We start from the raw sequence: 8,627 nt of genomic DNA, 5'->3' as shown, positions 1-8,627 counted from the left end.
TCGCTTCAAACCATAATTCACAACTTTTCTTTCTCTCTCTCTCTTTTTAATTATTATTATTATTATTATTTTTACAGAAACAGAGAGTCAGAGAGAGGGATAGACAGGGACAGACAGACAGGAACAGAGAGATGAGAAGCATCAATCATTAGTTTTTCGTTGCCCGTTGCAACACCTTAGTTGTTCATTGATTGCTTTCTCATATGTGCCTTGACCGCGGGCCTTCAGCAGACCGAGTAGCCCCCTGCTTGAGCCAGCGACCTTGGGCTCAAACTGGTGAGCCTCTGCTCAAACCAGATGAGCCCACGCTCAAGCTGGCGACCTTGGGGTCTCGAACCTGGGTCTTCCGCATCCCAGTCCGACGTTCTATCCACTGCGCCACCGCCTGGTCAGGCTCTCTCTTTTTTTTTAATGGTTGTTTTCTGTGCCAGGACGATGTGTATGTGGATCACCCACTCACTCTCTCTCAACAGCCTGCTGAGACTGTTGTTGCCATTGTGCAGATGGAAAACTGAACCCAGAAAAGTTTAATGACCTGGATCCTCTGAGCCTTGAGGTTTATTTGTTTGTTTGTTTTTTCATCCATAAAATCAATGTCACATCCCCATTTCAAAGGACCATGGCAAGGATTAAATACAGGAATCTTATGAAAATGACCCTCACAGCGTCTGACACAAGCTGACATGCAATAATGTTCTTTTCAGAAATGGATTCACGCCCTGACTGATACCTTGGTTGGTTGGAGCATTGTCCCAGAGTGTGGAGGTTGTCAGTTCGACTTCCCAGTCAGGGCATGTAACAGGAATAGCTCAATGTTCCTGGCTCTCTCTCTCCCTGCCTCTCTCTCAAAAGAAAAGAAAAGATGCCTGACCAGGTGGTGGCGCAGTGGATAGAGCGTCGGACTGGGGTGCAGAAGGACCCAGGTTCGAGACCCCGAGGTCGTCAGCTTGAGCTCGGGCTCATCTGGTTTGAGCAAAGAGCTCACCAGCTTGGACCCAAGGTCGCTGGCTCCAGCAGGGGGTTACTCGGTCTGCTGAAGGCCCGTGGTCAAGGCACATGTGAGAAAGCAATCAATGAACAACTAAGAAGTTGCAACGCGCAACGAGAAACTGATGATTGATGCTTCTCATCTCTCTCCGTTCCTGTCTGTCTGTCTCTATCTCTGCCTCTGTAAAAAAAAAAAAAAAAAGAAAAAGAAAAGAAAAAAGAAAAGAAAGGAACTCACTTGTTTCTCATTCATTCATTCATTCATTCATGCACTCATTCATTTAAAATAAAAGGCCAGGCCTTGGCTGGGTAGCTCAGTGGACAGAGTGTCATCCCCATGTGCTGAGGTCATGGGTTTGATCCCCGGTTGAGACACACATGAGAAGCAACCAATGAGCGCAAACTAAATGGAACTAAGAGCAAGTTGCTGCTTCTCTTTCTTCTCTCCCTTCCCCGCCCTTCCTTTTTTTCTCTTTCTCTCAAATCAATGGAAAAAATAAAAGATCAGCCACGGTGCCTGAGATTCCAACCACTGGACCCCTAATCAGCCACGGCATTGCAGGCCCACCTTAATAACACATCATTTTCATGCCCCTCACTGTGCCAAGCTCAGACCCTGCAGAGGAGGGGTGGGCCGAGTAAGGAGTATGTCTGGGCCAAGTAGCCCCTGTACCAGCGTTACTCATAATTCTAAAAATGGAAACGGCCTGACCAGGCAGTGGCACAGTGGATAGAGCATCGGACTGGAATGCAAAGGTCCCAGGTTCGAGACCCCGAGGTTGCCAGCTTGAGCATGGGCTCATCTGGTTCAAGCAAAAGCTCACCAGCTTGGACCCAAGGTCACTGGCCCGAGCAAGGGGTTTCTCGGTCTGCTGTAGCCCCAAGGTCAAGGCACATATGAGAAAGCAATCAACGAACAACTAAGGTGTCGCAAGAAAAACTAATAATTGATGCTTCTCATCTCTCTGTTCCTGTCTGTCTGTCCCTGTCTATCCCTCTTTCTGACTCACTCTCTGTGTCAAAAAAAAAAAAAAAAAGATTCATCACACTCATCCTGCGCCTCCATTTTTTTTTTTTTTTTGTATTTTTCTGAAGCTGGAAACGGGGAGAGACAGTCAGACAGAATCCCGCATGCGCCCGACCGGGATCCACCCAGCACGCCCACCAGGGGCGACGCTCTGCCCACCAGGAAGTGATGCTCTGCCCCTCCGAGGCGTCGCTCTGCCGCAACCAGAGCCACTCTAGTGCCTGGGGCAGAGGCCAAGGAGCCATCCCCAGCGCCCGGGCCATCTTTGCTCCAATGGAGCCTTGGCTGCAGGAGGGGAAGAGAGAGACAGACAGGAAGGGGGGGGGGGTGGAGAAGCAAATGGGCGCTTCTCCTATGTGCCCTGGCTGGGAATCAAACCCGGGTCCCCCGTACGCCAGGCTGATGCTCTACCGCTGAGCCAATCGGCCAGGGCCCTGCGCCTCCATTTACTACAGGACCTGACCAGGAGAGCCCCATTGCAGGTGACAGAATTGGAACACAGCCTCAGTCACGTGTGGAAGAGGCTTCCACATCCTGGGCTGGGAGCCAAGGCCCCAGGCACACTCACTTTGTGGGAAGGTTTCGTGCGGGGCTGTTATGAGGTACATGTTTCTCTGTTACATTATTGATTAGACATCCCAGGGAGGAGCAGAGGGTGAAACACCTGAGTATGGCAGTCGGGAGGGTCAGGGCCCGACTGTGTTGGGTCATCAATGGGAGACTCAAGATGGAGAAGAGGGTGCGAGCTGAGCCCTGGGGCACACTGGGGTTGGGGGGTTGGAAAGGGAAGGGGACCCAGCAGACAGTCCTGTCCTGAAGGGAGACCAGTGATGCTGGGCGGAACCCCTGAGGCCATGGAAGCTTCCAAGAGCATGTGTTGCCGGAAGTCAGGGAAGTGGAGGATGCAGGACCCATCCTTGGACCCGGCACCAAGAAGTCCACTTGATTAGAGTATTTCAGAAGTGAAGAGGGGACAAAAGTCAGACTGTAGCCAGTTGTGGAGAAAAGATGAATCTTACTCATCTCCCCAGACTCAGCTCCATGCCACCACTGCCGCCTCCAGGAAGCCTTTCCGGTGGCCTTCTTCTTCTCAAGGCCACTTCACCTTACAGTCACTTAAGGCCGTCCCCATCATATGAGCAGGTGTCACCCTGCATCCTGGCTTCAGAATCCTTAGCTCCTCTCTTTCCCTTCCCTGGTGGCAGGCAGAAGGAAATCCTGAGACTTTCCCAGAATTCTGTTCTCCCGTGTAATGAATCACTCCTCCCCAAACAATTGCTGTTTTTGTGTTGCTGGAAGATTGTTAGCATAATGATGAGACCTAATATTGCATTAATTTGGTTATGAATTATTTGTATTGTCACAGTCATTAACTTGGCATTGCAATTTTGTTTTAATTTAATCTAGCCACCAGTGCCAAAACTTCCAAGAGCAATGTAACCGAGAATTACATTTCAGAACAGACTCAATACCAAATGTATATATATAATAGGATTGATGGAAATGTGGCCACAGACACCGCCCTCTGGGGTGAGAAAACAGATAGCAGGTGTGAACAGGGACAGCCACTGAGCCCAGGCAAGGCTGATGCCTCTGCCACCCCCCAAGGGGAACCGGTTCTCTGCCCCCTCCAGACTCCAAGGGCCTCAAGGGCCAGAAATGGAGGGATCATCTGTGTGCAGCACCCCACAGAGCATGGCTGTGCTCAGGGCTGGGAGAGCAGCCCAGGTGTGACAGAGAACGGCCCAGGCCCAGGGGTACTTCCCCAGCAAGCAGGAGGGACAGCCCCCGTACTGACCCGTGCACATCAGGCCCAGCCTCAGCCCAGGCTGCCAAGGCTGGGGAGACGCCCGGGAGGCTGGAACTCACAGGGATGCAACTGGCTTCCCTTCACTGAGCTCCACAATCTCTGCTTCAACTAAACCTGACCTTTTGTTTTCTAAGCTGCTGGTGGCAGGAACCGGCTGGTGTGCCTCTCAGCTGGCCTGCCTCACAGCTGTGCCAGCGCCAACACACAGATGAGCTCACAGAGAAGATGAGCTCACAAGGCTGACGTGCAAGGCAGAAGCTGTGGTTTCACCGACAAGAGCAACAGAGCTGCGACGAGGACTGAACTGGCTTCTCCCAGAGATGCAGTCTTCCCCCTCTGCCGCCCCAGCCCTCTCTAGACTGCGTCATGGGGCCTGGGCGTCCTGAGGCACCAGGCACCATGCCCTCCCATGGCCTCCATGTGGCTCCTGCCATCTGCTCCCCGAAATGGTGTGGGCCGTCCGCTATGGAAGCTCAGTCTCCACATCCCATCACTGCGGCCAAGTCTGCTGCCCACGCCCTTTACTTCTCCCCACGGCAGCCCCGCCGCCCTGGGCCTTTGGAGAAGCTCAGAAACCTCCCCCCCACCAACACTGTGTTGATCTTTGTGTTTTGGACTCCAAAACAGTCGCCCACACATGGTGAGCTCAATACTTACCAAAGGATGGATGAACATGGCCTAGCTTCAGCCCCTCCGTTCTCTCTTCCTGCAGGTGAGCACCTTCCCAAGGGACAAACACACCCAGGGGGAGGTAGGTGCCTGATCGCAGAGGAAACATGTCTGGGCCCCGCCACCACCAGCGAGCACCCAAAGACTGCCTTTCTCTGCTCACTGCACTCACTCAGGTCCCTTCAGGTCTCACGGGCCTGGGAGCTGCTCTCCCTCTAAGACCGTGCACATTTCTGTTCCATTATGAAGGGACTTGAAATTTAGCTTGGAGAGCAGTCAGGAGTTTCAAAGTCTAGAGGGATTCCTCGGGGGGCCCTCAGGGCTCTGCCCACAGACCCAGGCAGAACATGGCCAGAACAGAGTCCTCGAGAGCAGTGTGGGTGGGGGCTTTGCAGTCAAGAGACTGGGTATGGAAGACCGCCTGTGTGATGCTGGTCAGTTACACAACCTCTCTGGGCTGCAGGCTCCTCATCCTTACGGCAGAACCAGTGTTGTTGTGAGAACTTGGTGGCATAATTACACTTCGCTGGGGGCACAGTGGGGGGCACAGAACCCTGGCTAAGCACCACTCCCCAGCTGGAGGACTCTGGCTCTCGGAGAGCAGCTTGCCATGTCCAGGAGGAAACCCCATGCGCTGGAGGGGCCTGAAAGGGGGCTGGCATCATCCAGGCCAACTGGTGGCTCATGGCTCATTGGCTGCTGCAGGCCAAACAGAAATGAGAGGTATTGAGGCAGGAAGGAAACATTTTGGTCTAAAATAGAAGAGGGGAAGGAATCAGAAAAAGTGGAGGAAAATTCTAGAACCGGACGGTCCTGTGGGGAAACTGAGGTCCGGCAGGAAGGGCCTGTGCTGGGCGCACACCCGGCTCAGTCTGGCCCTGCGGGCCCTGTCCACTCTGCTGGCTGCCTGCCAGCTGACAAGCCAACCGGCTGGAGGAGCTCGGACCTTCCTCATGCAGAACACAGTCCTGGAGAGAGCAGGACCTAGTGCAGGCAGTCTCACGAGCCAGGCTGCAATTTAACACCTGACACTCAATTTCACACTAAACACTTAGAGTGTTTATTCCTCTGTGATTTATCTGACCATTTCCTGAGGCTCTATCTGCTGGAGAATGTGAACTTCCCAGCTGTAGAAAGCCCAGTGGGGTGGGGTCCGTGCCTGAACAGAGAGGGGCTGTCATGTGCTCCTTCTCCATCAGGAAGCACTCGGTGAAGGTCATGGGTGAAAACTAAACCACGGCACCTGACCAGGCAGTGGCGCAGTGGATAGAGCGTCGAACTGGGATGCGGAAGACCCAGGTTCAAGACCCCGAGGTCGCCAGCTTGAGCACGGGCTCATCTGGTTTGAGCAAGGCTCACCAGCTTGGACCCAAGGTCGCTGGCTCGAGCAAGGGGTTACTCGGTCTGCTGAAGGCCCACGGTCAAGGCACATATGAGAAAGCATGCTTCTCATCTCTCTCCGTTCCCATCTGTCTGTCCCTATCTATCCCTCTCTCTGACTCTCTGTCTCTGTAAAATAAATAAATAAATAAACCATGGCCCCTGCCACTCCCCAGACACAACAATTCACCAGATACTGGGTCCCGGGCCCAAACATAAAAGCAAAAACTACCAGCTTCTATATAGAAGAACACACAGGAGAAAATCCTCATGACCTTTGAGTTGGGAAGAATTCCTTAACAGGATACACAAAAAAAGAAATGGTAAAAGAACAACAAAGAAAAAACAGTAAATTGAATGTCACCAAAAATTTCACCAAATTTTTAAATTTTTTTTATTTATTAATTTTAGAGAGAAAAGGAGAGAGAGAGAGAGAGAGAGAGAGAAACATCTATCTGTTCCTGTATGTGCCCTGACCAGGGATCAAACATGCAACCTTTGCATATTAGGACCATGCTCTAACCAACTGAGCTATCCAGCTAGAGCTTAATGTCAACAAAATTAAAAACCTTTGGTTTCAGCCCTGGCCAGTTGGCTCAGTGGTAGAGCATCAGCCTGTCGTGCAGGAATCCCAGGTTCGATTCCCAGCCAGGGCACACAGGAGAAGCGCCCATCTGCTTCTCCACTCCTCCGCCTCTCCTTCCTCTCTGTCTCTCTCTTCCCCTCCCACAGCCAAGGCTCCACTGGAGCAAAGTTGGCCCGGGCGCTGAGGATGGCTCCATGGCCTTTGCCTCAGGCGCTAGAATGGTTCTGGTTGCAACAGAGCAACAGCCCAGATGGGCAGAGCATCGCCCCTGGTGGGCATGCCAGGTGGATCCTGGTCGGGCGCATGCGGGAGTCTGTCTGCCTCCCCGTTTCCAACTTCAGAAAATACAAAAAAACAACAACAACACCTTTGGTTTCAAGGTACTGAAAAGAGAAAGCAGAGACTGGAAAACTATTTTCAAACCATGTGTCTAACAGAGGATTGTGTCTAGAATATACAGAGAGCCTTTACCCCCAAATAACACAGAGGATTTGAGCTGACGAGAAGATGCCCAGTGTCCTCAGACATTAGTGAAAAGTAACTGAAAACCACAGGGGCACCCTGGACACCCACGAGCATGGCTACCATTGAAAGGACTGGCCATGCCAGGGTGTGAAGCCACCAGAGCTCCTCTAGTGCTCTCGTGCTCATGGGCATGTGTAGTGGACCATCACTTGGAAAACAGCTGGGCAGTGTCTTAAAAAGTTCAACATACCATATCACCAGTCATCTGTGCCTCCGTATTTCCCTGAGAGGAATGAAAGTGTCCATCCAGAACAGACGTCTCCATGAATGGTCACAGCAGCTTTATTTGTAACAGCCAAAAGGGGGAACCACCCAAATGTCCATCAACGGGTGAATGGATAAGTAATTGTGGTGCATCCAACAGTGGAATACTATGCAGCAATAAAAAGGGATGAGCCCTGCCCTGGCCGGTTGGCTCAGTGATAGAGCGTCGGCCTGGCGTGCGGAAGTCCCGGGTTCGATTCCCAGCCAGGGCACACAAGAGAAGCACCCATCTGCTTCTCCACCCCTCCCCCTCTCCTTCCTCTCTGTCTCTCTCTTCCCCTCCCGCAGCGAGGCTCCATTGGAGTAAGGATGGCCCGGGCGCTGGGGATGGCTCCTTGGTCTCTGCCCCAGGAGCTAGAGTGGCTCTGGTCGCAACAGAGTGACGCCCCGGAGGGGCAGAGCATCGCCCTCTGGTGGGCAGAGCATCGCCCCCTGGTGGGTGAGCCGGGTGGATCCCGGTCGGGCGCATGCAGGAGTCTGTCTGACTGTCTTTCCCCGTTTCCAGCTTCAGAAAAATACAAAACAACAACAACAACAAAAAAAAAAAACCTCTAACTGCAAAGTGTAGAAATGTAACCACCCCTTCCCTAAGTACTTACAGGATTTACAGGTTACTCAGCAAACTGTTCAAAGACTGTCCAAGAGGCGCTTCCAACAGAACATCACCCAAGGCTGACAAACTAGGGTAAAAGAAAGTCAACTTAACTGTCACTAAAGGTTAAATATTTTTAAATCAAGAGTTTTGACTAGCCTGACCAGGTGGTGGCACAGTAGATAGAGTGTCAGACTGGGATGCAGAGGACCCAGGTTTGAGACCCTGAGGTTGCCAGCTTGAGCGTGGGCTCATCCAGTTTGAGCAAAAGCCCACCAGCTTGAACCCAATGTCACTGGTTCCAGCAAGGGGTTACTCGGTCTGCTGAAGGCCCACAGTCAAGGCACATATGAGAAAGCAATCAATGAACAACTAAGGTGTTGCAACGCACAATGAAAGGCTAATGATTGATGCTTCTCATCTCTCTTCATTCCTGTCTGTCTGTCCCTGTCTATCCTTCTCTCTGACTCACTGTCTCTGTAAAAAATAAATAAATAAATAAATAAATAAATTACTAGCTTTGTTATGTAAATTTTTTTAAAAAAAGAGTTTTGACTAAAAAGGAATTGTATGGTTTTGATAATAGAAGGTATTAGGTATGGAAATACTTTTGAAAGAAAAAGGAAAAGCAAGTTGTTATAAAGGCCAGTTATTTCTGGACAAGAACATTTATGAAAGCTGAAGGTTTATGTAAGTTGCAGAAGGTTTGTGTAGGTTGTAGGAAGTTTGTACAGAGAAAAAAGAATTTGAACAGTCAAAAAACTGGTTTTCAAAGAATGTTTAATTA

Source organism: Saccopteryx leptura, chromosome 5, assembly GCF_036850995.1.
Source record: "Saccopteryx leptura isolate mSacLep1 chromosome 5, mSacLep1_pri_phased_curated, whole genome shotgun sequence".
In the NCBI taxonomy this organism is placed as follows: domain Eukaryota; kingdom Metazoa; phylum Chordata; class Mammalia; order Chiroptera; family Emballonuridae; genus Saccopteryx; species Saccopteryx leptura.
This window is presented reverse-complemented; position numbering follows the sequence as displayed.